General features: G+C 41.2%; 1 long non-coding RNA gene across 1 annotated transcript in view; it reads right to left on the reverse strand.

Moving 5' to 3' along the window:
* Positions 1 to 21,305, reverse strand: part of LOC106504325 — a 109,091-nt gene that overhangs the window by 74,807 nt on the left and 12,979 nt on the right. The window contains exon 2 of the long non-coding RNA XR_002346314.1: positions 200 to 251. This is a non-coding gene — a long non-coding RNA (uncharacterized LOC106504325). The remainder of the gene's footprint in view (positions 1 to 199; positions 252 to 21,305) is intronic.

Consider the following 21,305-nt stretch of genomic DNA (forward strand, 5'->3'; position numbering starts at 1 on the left):
GGTGACTCTTAATGAACTCATTAGTGAACATGCTTGTGTGCAGCATGCTACAATGCTGAAAGAATTACCTTTGCCTTCTACACGGAAAGGAACTATATATAGTAATATAAATCAGCAATAAAATAATCTGTTAAAGGTACACAGTAAATGCAAATACAATTACCAAAACAAAATGAACAGGTTTTTAATGCCTACTTACGCAATGCAGAGCTGCCCGAGCGAGAGGGGGAAGTCGGTATCACATCGTGTGGCTGTGGGGAGAGAGAAGGCAAAGTGAGCTGGGGAAGGAGCAAGCGAGACCATCCAGCTCCCGACGTACGTCCACATCCTAACTAAGGAATCAGGAGGTGTCTCCTCTTCTTGGCGTTCAGGAATAAGGAAATGGATGGGTGACTGTGGATCATCCCCTAAAGTCATCAATGAGGCAGTAGGAGTTTTTCCAAAACACTCAAGGAGCTCCCTGGTGGCCTAAGGGTTAAGAACCTGGCATTGCCACTTCTGTGCCATGGGTTCGATCCCTGGCTAGGGAATATTCACATGCTGTGGACACAGCCAATAATTAATTAATTAAAGTAAGTAAAATTTTTAAAGCATTCAAAATAGGCATCTATCTAACATGCAACCATACTGACTGCTATATAACTATATAATTTATTATCCACACTGGGACAATTCTGAAAGTGAAAAGAGAGAAAATTTTTATATTTTGACAAGTTGATTTTATTATAATGGGAGGCCTATAAAATAGTTCCAGTCAAAAATTATTTTCAAAAATAAAAGCATTTAAGTAAAAAAAAATAATCAGTATCCATTAAAGCAAAGCATGTTGAATTAGACTAAACAGTCAAAAATAATATAAACAGAATAGTATTATTTCATAAACATGTAGTCAGTTCTGGAGTCACATCTATATCTAACACCATGTAACAGTTATTTTTCTGAAGAACATATTTTTAATATGTATATCCATTTCTACTTTTTCATAAAATTGCCTGCAATCTTTTTCAAAGATGCATTTCATAGTCTGTAAATTTAAAATTGTTGACACCATCAATTGACTCTTCTCAGTTGGCCACAGTATTTTTTTTTTTTTTACTTTCACTCACTAATTTTATATTTTTTTAATTTTGGGGTTTTTTTTTAAAGCTTTTTATTAATTTATTTTTTTTCCCACTGTACAGCAAGGGGATCAAGTTATCCTTACATGTATACATTTTTTTTTCCCACCCTTTGTTCTGTTGCAATATGAGTATCTAGACATAGTTCTCAATGCTACTCAGCAGGATCTCCTTGTAAATCTATTCTAAGTTGTGTCTGATAAGCCCAAGCTCCCGATCCCTCCCACTCCCTCCCCCTCCCATCAGGCAGCCACAGGTCTGTTTTCCAAGTCCATGATTTTCTTTTCTGTGGAGATGTTCATTTGTGCTGGATATTAGATTCCAGTTATAAGTGATATCATACGGTATTTGTCTTTCTGACTCATTTCACTCAGGATGAGATTCTCTAGTTCCATCCATGTTGCTGCAAATGGCATTATGTCATTCTTTTTTATGGCTGAGTAGTATTCCATTGTGTATATATACCACATCTTCCAAATCCAATCATCTGTCGATGGACATTTGGGTTGTTTCCATGTCCTGGCTATTGTGAATAGTGCTGCAATGAACATGTGGGTGCATGTGTCTCTTTTAAGTAGAGTTTTGTCTGGATATACGCCCAAGAGTGGGATTGTGGGTCATATGGAAGTTCTATGTATAGATTTCTAAGGTATCTCCAAACTGTTCTCCATAGGGGCTGTACCAGTTGACATTCCCACCAGCAGTGCAGGAGGGTTCCCTTTTTTCCACAGCCCCTCCAGCACTTGTTATTTGTGGACTTATTAATGATGGCCATTCTGACTGGTGTGAGGTGGTATCTCATGCCACAGTATTTTTAAATAAGAACATATTCTTCCTATAGGTGCTGAGATATCTGGTAAGTGAAGAAGTAATTCTGATAAATGGAAAACAGTCTAATTTTTTTCTTTACTATTTCAGTAAAGTTTTTTTTTAATGTTTTGCCAAATTTAGATGCTACAAAACCATAGATCCCCACACACAGTTTCATTCCATTCCAGGACAGAGTATAAACTCATCCAGTTAAATATAAAAGCTCCATCAATGGACTTCCCGTCGTGGCTCAGTGGTTAACGAACCCGACTAGTATCCTTGAGGATGAGAGTTTGATCCCAGCCTTGCTCAGTGGGTTAAGGATCCAGCGTTGCCGTGAGCTATGGCGTTGGTTGCAGACGCGGCTTGGATCCGGCATTGCTGTGGCTGTGGTGTAGGCTGGCAGCTGCAGCTCCGACTGGACCCCTAGTCTGGGAACCTCCGTATGCCGCAGGTGTGGCCCCAACATAGACAAAAAACAAAAATAAAAAATAAAAATAAATAAAAGCTGCATCAAAATATTTTCCCAGAAGAAATATATTTCAAAGCATCATTATTCACCCTCAAATTTATTTAATTTCTTCGACTCCTTCTTCGATTTTCATAGGCACAAATTTTGTTTTCGATAATTACATTTTCCTAAAAGCTTCCAGAGCTGAGGTCTTTTGGCTCACCTTTCCTTGAATACTTGATTAAAGATCACCAACTGATTTTAAACAAAATGCAACCAAATGTAGAGGAGTCATTTGTTCACCAAAAAAAAAAAAAAAGTTTTAAGTAAAAGGTCACTATGCATTGTCTTACACTTGAGTTGATTTACAATGCAGCACGCACTTCAAAGGCTCAAACATTTCTAAAATCTAAGAACATGCAGAAAATAATTTTAAAAAGCACATACTGCCAAGGCTGAAGCACTTTTTAATTGAAAATCATCTCTCTCACAAATATTTTGTAGCTCAGATATTTCATAAATATTTCTCTGTATATAAATAAAAATATTTATAAGGTCTGTCCACTATTGCTTCTATTTGTTGGTAGACAATCACAGCTTGTTTGCATGCAGTTTCAAACTATGAACGCACTACATCTTACTCCAAAAATACCTTTGTGCTCCACAGGTTTCTTAATTTAGTAATAACACTATTTTCCCCCTCATGTGCCATTCCACCAAAATCTGTATTTGTAGTACTACTACCTTCATTGTTGAATTTTTTTGGTTATTTTAGGGCTGCACTTGTGGCATATGGTGGTTCCAAAGCTAGGGATCGAATCGGAGCTGTAGCCGTTGGCCTATGCCACAGCCACAGCAACGCCAGATAAGAGCTGTATCTGCAACCTACACCATAGCTCACAGCAATACCAGATCCTTAACCCACTGAGAGAGGTCAGGGATCAAACCTGCATCCTTATGGATGCTAGTCAGATTTGTTTCCACTGTGCCACGATGGGAACTGCTGAATTGTTTTTAAATGAAGTGATAAACTACAATGATGTCACATGCCATGTCTTTGACAGAATGATCTTTCAAAAGCTTTACTCTGAGTCCTTGAGGTGGATGAAAAAAAATGATCAAACCATTATTTAAATTAACTGGCTTTCTCTTGAAAAAACTGATATAAAACTGCATCATTTAACTCTTTGTGACATTCTTCCTCTGCTAATGGAGCTATTCCACTAATAAACATCCCTTTACTTTTCTTATGCACACAAGAAAAAATGAAGTCGATTAAGCAAAATTAACTTGGAAGAAAAATCATTTTACCTATCTGAAAAGTCATACTTCCCAGAGGGATACAAAAACAGAACTGCACATGTGAAATCATTACCAGGCATAACTGTCTTAAAAGAGTTACTAATTTTTTAAATACACAGGGATGCTTCTTCATAAATTTCACTTTCATCAATATTCTTGAACGAAAGCTTTTAGTACTGAGCTTTTCAACACACATGAACTTTTTTTAAGCTCAGTGCTGCTGAGTTTTTAAAAACACAACAACAACAAAAAATCCTGACTTTATCACAAGATAAAAGCTTAGATGATACACAGAGCAATAGATGACAAGCCACTGAGAAAGCAACTGCAAGAGCATTCAAACCATCCTGTCTACACTCCACGGTGGGACTCGCCGCTCCAACTGTCTCCAGCACACCACCCAACCCTACACATCTCATGCATCATTGTGATGGCAATGACTCTTGTCTGACAGCCCCAGGGTCTCCCCAGGGCTAAGCCTTGTAGCCTGGGTTGCCAGCAGGGGCAGCAGCATTTGAATGCCATCAGCCCTCTGTATCCAGGGGCTCCGTATCCTCCAACCCAACCAGACACAGATTGAAACTATTCAAAGAAAACACAAAAATTCCAGAGAGTTCCAATAAGCAAACCTTGAGTTTGCCATACCCTGGCACTTATTTACACAGCATTTGTAACACATTAACACTCATTTACCTAGTGTTTATATGATATTAGGTATTATAAGTAATCTGGACGTAATTTAAAATACGCGGGACGATGTCCGCAGGTTCATACAGACAGCATCCCATCTTATGCAAGGGATTTGAGCATCCGCAGATTTGGGTGTCCTTGAGGGTCCTGGAACCCAGCTCCTGTGGATACTGGGAGAGGACTGTGATTCTCCCATTACTGACCACTTAGACCAGAGGGGTCCATGGTCCCCGGCCACTCGTGTCTGAGAGGAACAGGCTCACCCTCAGATCCCTCCAGAAGGAATCGGCTTGGCCTCCAGAACTGTGAGAGGATAAACTTCTGTCGTTTGAAGCCACTGATTTTGTGGTGCTTGTGACAACAGCCCTGGGAAGCCAGGATACTGCCTTCACTCCTGGAAGTCCTCAAATTCAGTCTTGGTTGGCCTGTGGAGACCCACACCTCTCTGGTTTGGCAAATGGGCCCTTGCAATTTTGAAAGCTTTTGGACTGTTCTGGAACTGCCCTGGCACAGGAACAACTCATACATCTTCTCTCATGACACATGCCACCTCACTGTCTGCTCGTCCAAGGGCAGATCAAGCGGCTGTGCGTCTGGGTGGTGCGGGCCGCAGGACTACTTTCGACAGGTCAAAGCTTTTCTGAGTGACATCAAGATAATTACACAAAACTATGTAGGTCCGTCCTTAAATCCTACAGTTCCCTGCCCCACACGCCCGCCCCACCCCCCAGTTCTGCCCCAGGATCCTACTTTCTCTTAAAATTTCAACACAATAGCTTAGTCAGACATCCATGAATTTGTAAAATGTCCAGGGATTACACTTTCCAGGTCACCTTTTTGGGTTTTTGTGGTTTTGTTTTTGCTTTTTAGGGCCGTACCTGCGGCACATGGAGGTTCTCAGGCTAGGAGTCTAATCAGAGCTACGGCTGCCAGCCTACACCACAGCCACAGCCATGCCGGATCCTTAACCCACTGAGCGAGGCCGGGGATCAAACCCTCATCCTCACGGATGCTAGTCGGATTCGTGTCTGCTGCGCCACGACGGGAACTCCCCAGGTCCCTTCTAATCCGAATTCCTGTCTCCACTCAGGGGGCTGCCCTTCATTATTTCCTCAAAGCATCTTGATACCAAAGGGTGCAGGGAGGAAGGGTTTACCGAAGGTTGGAGAAGAATGGAGAAGGTGGGGCACGGCATGGCATAGGAAACCACCTGAGACGGAGTACCAGCACCATTCTGAAGAGGCCCTTGGAAACCCTCCTGCTGTCGGAGGGTCACCCCCAGCCCCCCATCTTCCTCTCCTGGCTGCTGGTCCCCTCGCTTTCTGGTGCTCATTTTGCTCAGTGCTCTTTACAGGCAACGCTCCCTAAGGACACATAGGCTTTCCTAGGAGTCTTCTAAAGGTCCAATCCCACCTCTGGTACCTACTTCTTGTGTAATCTTGGATGCATTCATTAACATCTGTGTGCCTCAGTTTCTTAATTTGAAAGACAAGTATACTATTATTCACCCATAAAAGGAAATAGGTGCTGATACAGGTTACGACATGGACGGCCCACAAAAGCATTATGGTACGTGAAAGAAGTCAGACACAAAGGGTCACATATTGTATAATTTCATTCAAAAGAAATGCCCAGAGTAGGGAAACCCATAGAAGCAGGAAGCAGACTGGTGGCTGCCAGGGGCTGAAGGAGAGAGAAACGAGAAGCAACTGCTTAATATGTTTTATAGGATGACTTGTGCTCTCTCAAAAAGCTATGCTGAAGTCCTGGAGAGGGCAGTGGGGGAAGGATGGAGTGGGAGTTTGGGGTTAGCAGGTGCAAACTGTTATATTTAGGATGGAGAAACAAGAAGGCCTACTGCACAGCACAGGGAAGTAGAGTCAATACCCTGAGATAAAACAAAATGGAAAAGAATGCATAGATATGTCCAACTGAATCACTGGGCTGCACATGAGAAATTAAACACAACACTGTAAACCAAGTACACGTCAATAAAAAAGAAAGGAGGTACTGAAGTCCTAACCTAACCCTAAGCATCTCAGAACATGATGTCATTTGGAAAGAGAGTTTGGCAGAGAGGTAATCAGGTTAAAGCCATGTTCTCAAGACGGGCCTGATCCAGTACGGGACTGCTGTCCTTATAAATAGGGGAACTTTGGACACAGAGACACACAGGCAGAGGAAAGACAACAGGAAGATGCCCAGGGAGAACGCCACTGGAAGACGGAAACAGGACGGGACCAATGCAGCTGGAAGTCAAGGATCGCCAGAGGCCGAGGGGCAAGGAAGGATGCCGTGCAGAGTCTGAGCACGGCCCTGCAGAGGCTCCGGTCTAGGAGCACCGGCCCGCAGAGTGGGAGACGACAACAGTACATTTCTGGGGTTTCAAGCCACCCGGTCTGCAGGAGTGCTAAGGCAGCCCTAGGAAACTAATACAGAGGATACAGGGTCTCCTTTCGAGGTCATGAAGCTGCTCTGGAACTAGACAGAGGAGGCGTTTGCACAACGCTGTGAACATCACTGAACTGGTCGCTTTAAAATGCTTTATTTCATGTTATGTGCATTTCGCCTCAACACACACACGCACATATAGTAACACCCAGCCCGATGCGAACATTCAATTAGCACGCAGGACGCATTTAGAACAGTCCCTGAGACACAGTAATCACTCAAGAAAGGTTAGCTAATACTACCATTTTCGGCAGTCTCTCTCCAAACTTTCCACCCTGAACCAACAAATAATGAGCAGCAATGAATCCCTAGACACCTGTCTTCTCTGTGCTCTCTCCTCCCAGACCAAGCCAGGTGAGCCCTGAGTCTGAAATGCCTTCTCTTTGCAAAGAGCCTGACCCACCAAGTCCTTTTCCCCAGAGTTTCTCACCCAGAAAGTGAGTGGTTCCCCACCACCACCACTAAGGCTTCCAAAATTAGCAGCAAGTCCACAAATAACAAGTGCAGGAGGGGATGTGGAGAAAAGGGAACCCTCCTGCACTGTTGGTGGGAATGTAAACTGGTACAACCACCATGGAGAACAGCATGGAGGTACCTCAGAAAACTAAATATAGAACTGCCATATGACCCAGCAATCCCATTCTAGGGCATACAACCGGACAAAACTTTCCTTGAAAAAAGACACATGTGCCTGCATGTTCATTGCAGCACAGTTCACAATAGCCAAGACATGGAAACAACCTAAATGTCTATCCACAGATGAATGGATTAAGAAGATGTGAGATATATATATATAGATATATATATATCTATATATATGTAATGGAATATTACTCAGCCATTAAAAAGAACAAAATAATGCCATTCGCAGCAACCTGGATGGAACTAGAGACTCTCATACTAAATGAAGTAAGTCAGAAAGAGAAAGACAAATACCATATGATATCACTTATATCTGGGATCAAATATATGCACAAATGAACCTTTCCACAGAAAAGAAACTCAGGGACTGGGGGAACAGACTTGTGGTTGCCAAGGGGGAGGAGGAGGGGGAGGGAGTGGGATGGACTGGGCATCTGGGGTTAGTAGATACAAACTATTGCATTTGGAGTGGATAGGCAATGAGATCCTGCTGTATAGCACAGGGAACTATATCTAGTCATTTATGATGGAAAATGATGGAGGATAAACATAAGAAAACGAATAAATATACATGTGTGAGTCTCTTTGCTGTACAGTAGAAATTGACAGAATACTGTAAACCGACTATAATAGAAAAATTTAAAAATAAATGACAAAAAAGTATTACTGTCATTAGAGAAAATAGAAGAGAGAACACTTGAACACTTGTCATCCTTGCATGAAACATAGTATTGAATGAATGAGAAAAATTTTTTTTTAATTTAGCAGCAAATTTATAAAAATGGCAATTATTTTCATCCCACTTAGAGGCTGCATACAAAGATGGACGCCTTTCTTTACTACCTAAGGTCAAGCATTTTCAGTCCTGCTTCTTGGGGGCGGGGGTGGCACACGGTGGGGGAGGACTTAGGGACCTAGTCATACTCTCTCCACCTGCCTGCCAGCCATTCTGCCAGCTGTGACGGCAGAAGCCAGGGAGCTAAGATGCCCGCATGGAAATTAGACACCTAACCCAGGGCTCTGGCTCCTCCAATCAAGTGGGTTTACTGTCCTGTACTCAGTTCGTCCCAGGAAAAGAAAGCCTGAGTGGCTAGGTTCTCCATTAAAATAGTGCAGGACCCAGGTGAACTAAAAATTAAGGTCTTGCGGTTGCCAGGGGGGAGGGGGGAGGAGTGGGGTGGACAGGGAGTTTAGGGTTGGTAGATGCAAACTACTATATTTAGACTGGATAAGCAATGAGGTCCAGCTGTACAGCACAGGGAACTATATCCCATCACCTGTGACAGAACATGACGGAAGATAATATGAGAATAAGAATGTATATAGATGTATGACTGGGTCACTTTGCGGTACAGCAGAAATTGACAGAACATTGTAAATGAACTACACTTTAATTTTTTTAATGTAAAAATTTAAAAAAAAATAAAAATTAGGGTCTTGATTTGAGAGGCTAAAGACACCAACAGAAAATCGCTTGCTGACTTTAAACCCTTGCTTTTCACCCCACCCAGCAGAATTATACAAGAGAAAGAGAGAAAGCTTTGCTAAGTACGGAGAAATCAACCTTTGAGAGATGTGATGCTTTGTGCAAGGGGGACATTGATCATGGGAGGAGAGGAAAGGAAAAAATGGTGCGAGCGAAGTCGAGCAATGAAGGAAAAAATTCAAGGAGACACCTACGACCACAGCAGCCGATTTGAATCAGGCATGCCATAGATTTGGGGCAGGCTCTTTTGAAAACAGATGGCTCAAATTACAGTTCGCAGAATTGCTGTTAATGCCCTACAACTTGTCATAACATGCCGCATCTTCAGGAAGGCCCTTTTTTATTATTAATATTTTATTGTTTTTATAGTGTGTACCCTAGGAGAGCGTATGCAAGAGTGAAAATGTATGCACCGTGCGTCCAGGTGGCAGTGGAATGAATGATTCTATTACAAGCCGGACACATATTTATACCGCAGTGCAGTTTTCCTCATCAACATTTTCTCTGGTGTCTCCCTCGTCTCCCCCATCCATTTAGGGATCAGTTAACCCCACAATCAAACACTACTGGGCCGGCCATGGAAACAGACAGTTATTTCTCAAACAATTGGAAAAGGAGGAAAAACACATGAAATGTATAATGCTCAGCACAGCAGTAACTGGTTGCTGGAAAAGGATATTCCCTCCTTTTCATATGTGGAGTTTATCAGGAAAAAAATTGAGCCTACATTCAGAAAGAAAAAAAAAAAAAAGAGTCCTTACTATGGGACAGAGCCAGTGAGAAATTTTATGAGTCAAGCAAATAATGATGGTGATAAGATTAACTATCAAAATAACTGCGGTCACCGCTTACGGAGCACACAGGCCAGGCCTTGCACTGAATGGCCTACGTGATTTATCTCATTTAATCCTCCCAGGCACCCTATGGGGGTAAATGTCATTATACCCACTTCACAGATGAAGCAACTGAGACTCAGAAACTGCTGCCAGTTTCATAAGCTATTAAGTGGAGCCAGTCCTCTGATTTAGGTTTATCTGATTCTGAAGCCCATGGTGTTAATTACAAGGTTCATTGCCAAAATGAACGTTCTCACACGCCCAGGGAAAATGCTACCAGTTCTCTCCACGGGATTCTTATTCTTTTAGTCAACGGATGCAATTTTTTATCAAAAATAATCTGTAGCTTCCACGGCTGGCGTTCCCATTGTGGCCAGGTCTGCTGTTCTGAAACTGAGGTCATTTTCATCATGCTACCAAGGTAAACAAAACACACTGGGTCTTTAAGAATTAAAAAAAAAAAAAAAAAAAAAAAAGTCAATAGATAAAATCAGGTGAACATTGTTACAGCAAAGACAAACAATAAAAACGGAGCCCCCGAATGAAAATATGATCGCCCTGCAGTCAAGACATAATTGCTAGAGAGTTAAAGAGAAGAAGGGTGGGGACAGCCAGGAGACCCACTCAGAGCACAAGGCAAAGGCAGAGGAGAAGGGCCTTTCCTGGATAATTAAAACTGGGATCTTACAAGATACCAAGTTAGACCCTGGGTGCATCACAGATTTCTAATTCCTCTCCTGAAGCGCCGTGAGCTAGAGAAAGCCTCCCAGGTATTCATGAAAGGGCCTCAGCACGGTGCCCCAAACGGACCGCAGTGTGCCAAACCTAACAGAGTAAGCTCGCAAAAACTCGCTAAAATGGCAAAGTCGATGCCTTCGCTTGGCTGATTTCTCTTAATGGCAACTGTTCGCAAATGGACCCCCCGCCACACTCCACCACCATCCCACACACACAGGTACATGCACACGCGTCCACACACAGAAAGAGAGACAATTCTAAGAGTATTTTCAGGGTGGGCTGTTTGGCCTTTGAAATGTGTTTTACTATTCTTTAATGAAATTTAAGACAGGTCATCATGCTGCTGACGATCTGAGGCCTAATGACCTGGCACACGTAGCAAGAATGAGCCATTCAAACCCTTAGACAATAGAGGTGCAGCCTAAGACAACAGAATTCCACTTCCTCACTGGGCAGCTTTGGTTTCATTCCATTTCTTCCAAGTGGGTGAAGCGCAGCAGTGCCAAAGGCCAGCCACCCTTCCCACTTTGAAGCAGGCAACTCACTGTCTCCTGGGCTGTCTCTGCCTTACTCGGAATCTTGAAGTCTCCACACTTCCCTCTTCCAAACCCCCTCCAACATCTACGGCCTGCTCAGATCCCGCTGAAGGGGGTGTACATTAGTACAACTTGGCAGCGTCTATCAAAAATCTCCAGGATATCCTTTTCTGTGAACCACACAACAATATAATCTGTACAAACAACAACAACAACAACAACAATTACAGAATCATCTCAAACAGGGAGAATCATCTCAAACAATATAATCTGTACAAAAAACAACAAAAACAAGCACCAAAAATTACAGAATCATCTCAAACAGGGAGAAATAATACAGTGCCCTATCAAGGGAGAAAGCTTGGGTAAATAATGATCAAAGCATTTATGCAAGGGATATTTCTATCGTTAAAATGACTATAAGTTAAAATAGCTACCCATTTGTTTCCAGCATAAACTCAACTATACAAAATGCCACCACCCACAGAATGAGAAATGCCAAGTATAGTTACTTCTAGATGGTACTGAGATTATATATAAAATAAGAAATGAAGTAATATTTTTCTCACAGATGTCTTCTTTATTCCCAAGTCTCCTGCAGTGACTGTTCATGTAACCAACAGCCAAGTGCAGTGGTTGAGAGCCATCCCGTGTCAGAAAGTCTGCGTTTACATCCCACATCCTCCAACCATGGGCTGTGTGACTCCAAGCAGGTTATGTAATTTCCCTGAACTTCCATCATGGATAAAAGAAGATAATTTTATTGTTGTGAGGATTAAATAAATTAATATACACACATACCTCGCTTTATTGTGCTTTGCTTTATTGTGTTTCGTAGTTGCCACATTTTTTTTTTTTTTAATTGGAAGTTTGTGACAACCCTGTGTTGAGAAGTCCTATTGGTGCCATTTTCTCAACAACATTCTTCTCACTCCTTGTCTCTGTGTCATGTTTTGGTAATTCTCACAGTATTTCAAACTTTTTCGTTATTATGACATTTACGATGGTCATCCGTGAGCAGCAGTCTTTGATGTGACTATTGCAGAAAGATAACTTGCTGGAGGCTCAGATGATGGTTAGCAATTTTTTTAGCAAAGTATTGTTTAATTAAGGTATGTCTCTTTTTTTTCAGACATAATGCAATTGCATCCTCAACAGACTAGAGAATATTGTAAACGTAACTTTTATAGGCACTAGGAACCCAAAAAGAATTTGTGTGATTCCCTTTATTGCAGTGGTCTAGAACTGAACCCCAAATATCCCTGGGGTATGCCTGGACATAGGTGTTGAAAACAGTGGCACAGAGGAAATGCTCAATAAATTTTACCCATGTTATTAAACATTTATTGAGGGCTTGCTGTGTGCCGGGTTGAATGTTAAGCACCGTGGATAAAAGAGAAAATGACAATTGATTCCTTGTTCTTGAGGGGGGAAAACAGACATGTAAAGGACCCACCTCAGCAGGGAGGTTCTGTGGGGGAGGGAGATGCAAGATACTGTGGGAGCGAAGAAGAGAGAGGCCCTCCCCTGCCAGGGCAAGAATTCTCACCATCACTGGAATTAGAATTCCTTGGATAGCTCCAGATTCTTCCATTACTTCATCTCTCTCTATTTCAGGACACTCAGCGGGGAGCGGGTATCTGTGGAGTAACTGGAAGCGAGTCTGGAGAGAATCTAACAGTGTCCAGACTGCTGTCCTGGCCACTGGGCCCAGTCACTCTCACATGACACCTACCAGGCTGGCTCTTTCTCAGCGAGGCTTAGAGGTGGAGCGGGCTGATGAAGGCTCCTCAGCTGATTTGGGACAGAGAGGAGACACAGCCCAGGGGCGACAGGTGGAAGGGCCTGGAGGTCACACCAGAGAGCTGGCAGAAAGGACGCCTCTGTCAGTAGAGGCTCACGTTTTCATTCGTTCTGTCAATAGCTGCTACACCTCCATGAGAACAGGGTCATGGGAGAAAGGAGACGGAACACCTGAAGACCGAAAAAGGAGACTTTGAGGCAGCCAACTTACGGTTGTCTCCGCAACAAAGTTAGGACCTGAAATTCGTGCTTGTAGAGATCTCTCCATGCCGAGGCAGCCTCCCACACCATGACGGCGGCAGGGGAGGTGGTGCCCCGGTGAGCTGGCAGAAGATGGAGAAGCCCAAACATTAACTCCTAGAGAGGAGGCTTGGACAAGCTACCACCAAGAGCTCAGACTCTTTATGAGAATTCTGGAATGAGACACAGACTATGTGTTGATCTAAGGACCACTGACCCTATGCCTGCTAATTTAATTCAGGCTGATATATGCTGGCTGCCTTTGAGCCTACCATCCATCCATGAGGCTCTCTTGTATGTACCCAGCCACTAAGAAGCAGTGTCATCTAAAGAAGATAATAAGGAACTTGGAAGCCAGTGGCCTGAGGTCAAACTTAGTTGAGCTATTTATTCGCTGGACGACTTTAGCAGGAGACTTTCATCTCTGCGAGCCTTAGCATCTTCCTTTATTTATACTACTGAAATAATAATACCCACCTCATAAAGTTGTTGGGAGATAACACAAACTATCTGTTTCTGAAGCATTTAGCAAGATGGTTGGGTTCATAAATATTACTTATTCTTCTGAAGAAGGAAATGATTCTTGCTGGTCCTCAACCACATCAGTCATATGTCAAGAGCCACACTGTCCTGACTGCCTGCCATTCGTGCCAGTCACACAACTGCTAAGTCACCAGCAGAGGCAGTTTCCACTGGAACTGGAACCACCATACTGAAAAGTTTCCGTTTTATCCAACTCCCACGGCCTTCATCCAACTGGATGGATTAATCCACTGTTTTAAACATCTACGGCAGTAGTCTTGATTGTTGTCATAGAAAATTGAGAACCGCTCTAGTATAAAAATAAATCTCTCCCAAGACCTATATTTCTGTATTGAATCTCTGATGCTATGAATTGCTCTTAATCAATATATTTTCCCATTGCCAAAATGGGCCTTCTTCAGACAATAACAGCCAGGCAAAAACACTCAGTGACTTCCCCCGCCATGACTATGCAGCAGTTGTCATGAACAATAAAAATATGACTAGCAAATTGGAGTTCTGGTGTTTTGAGGGAACTTAAGGAAAATGAATGTAGTGAGTATTCTGCATTTTTCAGTAGAATCATTTAAAAGGAGTGGGTAATGAAAGATCGATGGCCAAAAACGCCCACACATAATGTTTGCTCACAGCCTAACTCATCTCTGCCTCATGTCCTGAATGGTTGTGCAATGTTGTTGTATATGGTCCAACAGATGCTATGTATTTCTGGCATCTTTACTTCAGTACTGGACAAACTGACCTTGAATTTTTTTTGAGTTACTTTACATCTAAGGGAGTAAAAATGACGAAATCTTTATCATGACATTTCACGTTGCACTTTCACCATAAGTTAGATCACAGATAGCAGTATCTCTGGACTTGAGTAATGAACTAAACTCCCCTGGCAGGTACAGGATGTTTCTTGTTTTATATCACATCTACTATACCATGAGCTGTACTGTGGCAAAGTTCAGGGCTCTTGGAAATCTTGTCAGAAATAAAGGTACTAGAGGTCCCCTTGTGACTTAGCAGTAATGAACCCAACTTGTATCCACGAGGATGTGGGTTCAATCCCAGGCCTTGCTCAGCGGGTTAAGGATGCAACGTTGCCATGAAATTAGAAATCAACCATGGGAAAAGCAAAGAGAAAAAACCTACTACATGGAGACTAAACAACATGCTACTAAAAAACCAATGGGTCAATGAGGAAATCAAGAAGGAAATTAAAAACTACCTTGAAACAAATGATAATGAAGACACAACCTCTCAAAATCTATGGGATGCTGTGAAAGCAGTGCTCAGAGGGAAATTTACAGCAATCCAGGCCTTTCTCAAAAAAGAAGAAAGATCCCAAATTGACAACTTAACCCTCCACCTAAACGAATTAGAAAAAGAAGAACAAAAAAGTCCTAAAGTCAGCAGAAGAAAGGAAATTATAAAGATCAAAGAAGAAATCAATAAAATAGAGACTCAAAAAACAATAGAGAAAATTATTAAAACCAAGAGCTGGTTCTTTGAAAAGGTGAACAAAATTGACAAACCCCTGGCCAGACTCACGAAAAAGGGGAGAGAAAGAACCCAAATAACCAAAATTATAAATGAAAAAGGAGAAATCACAACAGATACAGCAGAAATACAAAAAACCATAAGAGAATACTATGAACAACTGTATGGCAACAAGTTTGACAATCTGGAAGAAATGGACAATTTTCTAGAATCTTACAGCCTGCCAAAACTGAATCAAGCAGAAACAGACCAACTGAACAGACCGATCACTAGAAATGAAATTGAAGAGGTCATAAAATCACTCCCTACAAATAAAAGTCCAGGACCAGATGGCTTCACAGGTGAATTCTATCAAACATATAAAGAGGAATTGGTGCCCATCCTCCTTAAACTCTTTCAAAAGGTTGAAGAAGAAGGAATACTCCCAAAGACATTCTATGAGGCCACCATCACCCTCATTCCAAAACCAGACAGAGATACCACCAAAAAAGAAAACTATCGCCCAATATCATTGATGAATATAGATGTAAAAATTCTCAACAAAATCTTAGCCAACCGAATCCAACAACATATCAAAAAAATTATACACCATGACCAGGTAGGGTTCATCGCAGGTTCACAAGGATGGTTCAACATACGCAAATCAATCAACATCATACACCACATTAACAAAAGAAAAGTCAAAAATCATATGATCATCTCAATAGACGCAGAAAAAGCATTTGACAAAGTCCAACATCCATTCATGATCAAGACCCTTGCCTAAGTGGGTATAGAGGGAACATTCCTGAATATAATCAAAGCCATTTATGATAAACCCACAGCAAATATAATCCTCAATGGGGAAAAACTGAAAGCCTTCTCACTCAAATCTGGAACAAGACAGGGATGCCCACTCTCACCACTGCTCTTCAACATCGTTTTGGAAGTCCTAGCCACAGCAATTAGACAAACAAAAGAAATCAAAGGCATCCATATAGGAAGAGAAGAGATCAAACTGTCACTGTATGCAGATGACATGATACTATACCTAGAAAACCCTAAGGACTCAACCCAAAAACTCCTTGAACTGATTAATAAATTCAGCAAAGTGGCAGGATATAAGATTAACATTCAGAAGTCAGTTGCATTTCTGTATACCAGCAATGAAACATTAGAAAAGGAATACAAAAATATGATACCTTTTAAAATTGTACCTCACAAAATCAAATACCTCGGAATACACCTGACCAAGGAGGTAAAGGACCTATATGCCGAGAACTATAAAACTTTAATCAAAGAAATCAAAGAAGATGTAAAGAAATGGAAAGATATTCCATGTTCCTGGATTGGAAAAATCAATATTGTAAAAATGGCCATACTACCCAAAGCAATCTACAGATTCAATGCAATCCCTATCAAATTACCCATGACATTTTTCACAGAACTAGAACAAACAATCCAAACATTTATATGGAACCACAAAAGACCCAGAATCGCCAAAGCAATCCTGAGAAACAAAAACCAAGCAGGAGGCATAACTCTCCCAGACTTCAAGAAATACTACAAAGCCACAGTCATCAAAACAGTATGGTACTGGTATCAAAACAGACAGACAGACCAATGGAACAGAATAGAGAACCCAGAAATAAACCCTCAAACCTATGGTCAATTAATCTTTGACAAGGGAGGCAAGAACATAAAATGGGAAAATGAAAGTCTATTCAGCAAGCATTGCTGGGAAACCTGGACAGCTGCATGCAAAGCAATGAAACTAGAACACACCCTCACACCATGCACAAAAATAAACTCAAAATGGCTGAAAGACTTCAATATACGACAGGACACCATCAAACTCCTAGAAGAAAACATAGGCAAAACACTCTCTGACATCAACATCATGAATATTTTCTCAGGTCAGTCTCCCAAAGCAATCGAAATAAGAGCAAAAATAAACCCATGGGACCTCATCAAACTGAAAAGCTTTTGCACAGCAAAGGAAACCCAAAAGAAAACAAAAAGACAACTTACAGAATGGGAGAAAATAGTTTCAAATGATGCAACTGACAAGGGCTTAATCTCTAGAATATATAAGCAACTTATACAACCCAACAGCAAAAAAAACCAATCAATCAATGGAAAAATGGGCAAAAGACCTGAATAGACATTTCTCCAAAGAAGATATACAGATGGCCAATAAACACATGAAAAAATGCTCAACATCGCTGATTATAAGAGAAATGCAAATCAAAACTACCATGAGATACCACCTCACACCAGTCAGAATGGCCATCATCATAAATCCACAAATAACAAGTGCTGGAGGGGCTGTGGAGAAAAGGGAACCCTCCTGCACTGCTGGTGGGAATGTCAACTGGTACAGCCACTATGGAGAACAGTTTGGAGATACCTTAGAAATCTATACATAGAACTTCCATATGACCCCGCAATCCCACTCTTGGGCATCTATCCGGACAAAACTCTACCTAAAAGAGACACGTGCACCCGCATGTTCATTGCAGCACTATTCACAATAGCCAGGACATGGAAACAATCCAAATGTCCATCGACAGATGATTGGATTCGGAAGATATGGTATATATACACAATGGAATACTACTCAGCCATAAAAAAGGATGACATCATGCCATTTGCAGCAACATGGATGGAACTAGAGAATCTCATCCTGAGTGAAATGAGCCAGAAAGACAAAGACAAATACCATATGATATCACTTATAACTGGAATCTAATATCCAGCACAAATGAACATCTCCTCAGAAAAGAAAATCATGGACTTGGAGAAGAGACTTGTGGCTGCCTGATGGGAGGGGGAGGGAGTGGGAGGGATCGGGAGCTTGGGCTTATCAGACACAACCTAGAATAGATTTACAAGGAGATCCTGCTGAATAGCATTGAGAACTATGTCTAGATACTCATGTCGCAACAGAAGAAAGGGTGGGGGAAAAAACTGTAACTGCAATGTATACATGTAAGGATAACCTGACCCCCTTGCTGTACAGTGGGAAAATAAAAAAAATAATAATAATAAAATAAAAAATAAATAAAATATCCTGAAACTAAAAAAAAAGGATGCAATGTTGCCGGGACCTATGGTATAGGCTGCAGACGCAGCTCAGAACCCGCCTTGCTGTGGCTGTAGTGTAGGCCAGCAGCTACAGCTCCGATGCAACCCGTAGCCTGGGAACTTCCTTATGCCACATGCAGCCCTAAAAAAAAGACAAAAAAGGAAGGAAGGAAGGTGGGAAGGAAGCAGGTGCTTTCCTACTTTCAAATATCTTATATTGAGGACAATAGTGCTTTGGTATTGCTAACTTTTTTTCTGTCTCCAAATCCTAGGTTTATAATTCTTATATCTCTTCCCGCAGTAAAGCAAAATTCTATGCAGCCTCTTTTATTTTCCCACCACTACTGCTGTAAAATTAGAGGTGCACTGCTATGAAAATAATTTAGCCCTGAAATGTACTAAAAAGCACAGATAAGAATGCAACACTTATTTTAAGCACACATTTTAAACAATAAAGATAACTGCATTAAACAATATTCAAACTAGTCACACACTAAGGGAAAAGGCACTGGACTTGCATTTGAATCAAAGCCCCAACACACACCAGTCACGCGATTTGGGGCAAGTCATTTAACCTCACAGAGGTTTTTCTTCTTTTTAATTGGACTAAGAATACTTACTTCATGGGGTCATTTGTAATGGATTAATGGGCACAGTAATATATTATCTGACACACAATATGGGTTTCGTAAGAATTACTTGTATTGGATGGATGACCAAAAATATGCTACAAAAGTAAATGCTAAAACTGCCATCAACTGGCAGTTTGCTATATGAAGTGGTAGCACGGATCCAAAAAAAAAAAAAAAAAAAAAAATTAACTTAGTTCTGGATATTTTTAAAGGACAAGCCTCACATCGCCCATGTTTTTAAAATCCCATAATTTGACGTGGTTTCAAATTACCCACGCAATACAAAACTGGACAAAACAAAACATTTCAGAAAAATAGGACACAAATCATGCAAAGTCCTCATGATTAACGAATCTGTAATTTTTGAGCCGGGATTCGGATCCAGGTCCAATTAGGGTGACTATCCATCGTGACGTGCCTCTCACCCTGGCATCATTATTCACAGTGTCCCGTTCACGTTTAACCTGTCTCAGTGTAGACACGGACAACTCAGGTCCCCTCGACCCGTAACCTGCTTCCCCCAAAAGAACCACCACCAGCGGTTGGGTGCCGCATTCTTCCTCTCTCTGCTCCTCTCATAAGCTACCCTTAAAAAACATTATTTGCTTGTTTTTCACAAGTTATTTTAACTTTTTCTTGTATTTTACAGATTGAATTTTTGTAGAAACATAACTCCCATATGTGTTAATGTTCCTATTTGAAATCGGTCTGCATAATTTTGTTTTAAATGCATTTTGTATTTCCAACAATGCATGCTGGTAAGTAAAAATGAACCATAATGCTAGTTAATGCTGACTTTTGAAAAATTCAATGCAAAGGGTCATTTTCTTGGAGCCCTGCTCTGTCAATCTCATCCCAGGGAGCATAAATGAACACTATCTATGCAGAAATAAATGTTCTTCAAAGAAGTGTAGTAAAATCTCATTAGTTTGAAATGCAGCAATGTGGAATTTCAGATCCTTTGGACAGGATCTGAATTCAGGTTCTTTCTTGCTTAAGAAGTCATTTCTTCATGACAGTTAAAGGAATATTCAAAATAAGATTTCAAGACCAAATGTGTAAAGGCTCAAACTACATGTTATAAGAGGGTTAGAAAGGAAAGATATATTATTTAGCCTAATTTGACCTAAAGCCTGAGTTTGAAATTTTTTTGATTATCTATTACACATTTCTGTAATTCAGGCTATTTCTTAAATTACGACGTCTATTGAGATTCAAGGGCAAACTCCATTAGCTACTCAACACCCACATCCAATTTCCTTCTCCCTGCAGCCCCAATACTTTCTCAGCCTGCTTGGCAGCCAGTGCTGACCCACCCTAGCCGCAGCCCTGGAGGGTAGAGGCCAAAGGGAAGGGCACAAGGTGTTCTAAGAAGATTTACTTCCCTAGAGAAGGAAACAGATACAGCTGGTGCTGCCTGTTCCTCACTCTGCCTGCTGTGGATGTTCAGAGTTGCAACTGCATTTTACAAACAAGAAGGAAAGGCTAAGAGCACGGCAGAAACTCCCACTCTGAAAACATAGAGAGCTACACCAATGCAGGCAGCTGCCTAGCTCCAGACTTCTCACTGTATGAGAAAAATAAACCCATATTTGTTTAAGCTACTGTGAGCTGGATGTCCTGTTACTTGGGACCAAATGCGTGCTTCACCAACGCAAGAGTTTGGGGGACCCTGGTTCCTGTGAGACATCAGTGCCTGCGCAGGCAAAGCAAAAGCAAAACTGTGTACAGACCAAGGTCAGGAGATGTCTGCAAACTGTCGGTGCACAGATGGAAGTAATAAGATTGACTCCAAAGTAGATCCCAGGACTACAAACACACACACACACACACACACACACTCCAAGGGGCTGAGCACTAGCTAAGGTCAAGAATGCAGCAGAATCTTGCTGAAATAAGGCCATTTTACTTTACACTGATGTTTTGCATCCTTCTAAGAAATGATGTGATTTCTTTCCAGCCGCTAAAAAAAAAAAAAGCCTCTTGAATCAATTTAGCCTTGTAACTTCAATTTGGATTCCTCTATTTTATGATGAAGTAAATATTCTCAGTACAGCAGGCAAAGCTATATTCAAATATAAATGTTAAACCTATTCCAGATGTGATTTTTTTTATTATTATTAACTGCCATTCCACAGAGTCGAGGTAACAAACACTGGTTCTAGAATCAGAATGCCTGTTTCCCAACCCTAACTCTATCATGTACAGACCCTATGAACTTGGATTTGAACTTCTTAGTTTTCTCATCTTTAAAAGGGAGAGAAATAGAGTTCCTCTTTAAGAGAATAATTGTGATAAATTATTAAGATGTGCAATGTCTTAAGAGTGCACAGAATAATAAGGGTTTAATAAAATATTAGGCATAATTATGGGTGTTTAAAAGTTGATTCTATTTATTATATACAAATATATATAGACTGCATGTATATAGATGTACATGTGAAAGTACAGTTATTTTTGTTTTACTTTGTATTCT

Source organism: Sus scrofa, chromosome 7 (assembly GCF_000003025.6).
Source record: "Sus scrofa isolate TJ Tabasco breed Duroc chromosome 7, Sscrofa11.1, whole genome shotgun sequence".
Classification (NCBI taxonomy): domain Eukaryota; kingdom Metazoa; phylum Chordata; class Mammalia; order Artiodactyla; family Suidae; genus Sus; species Sus scrofa.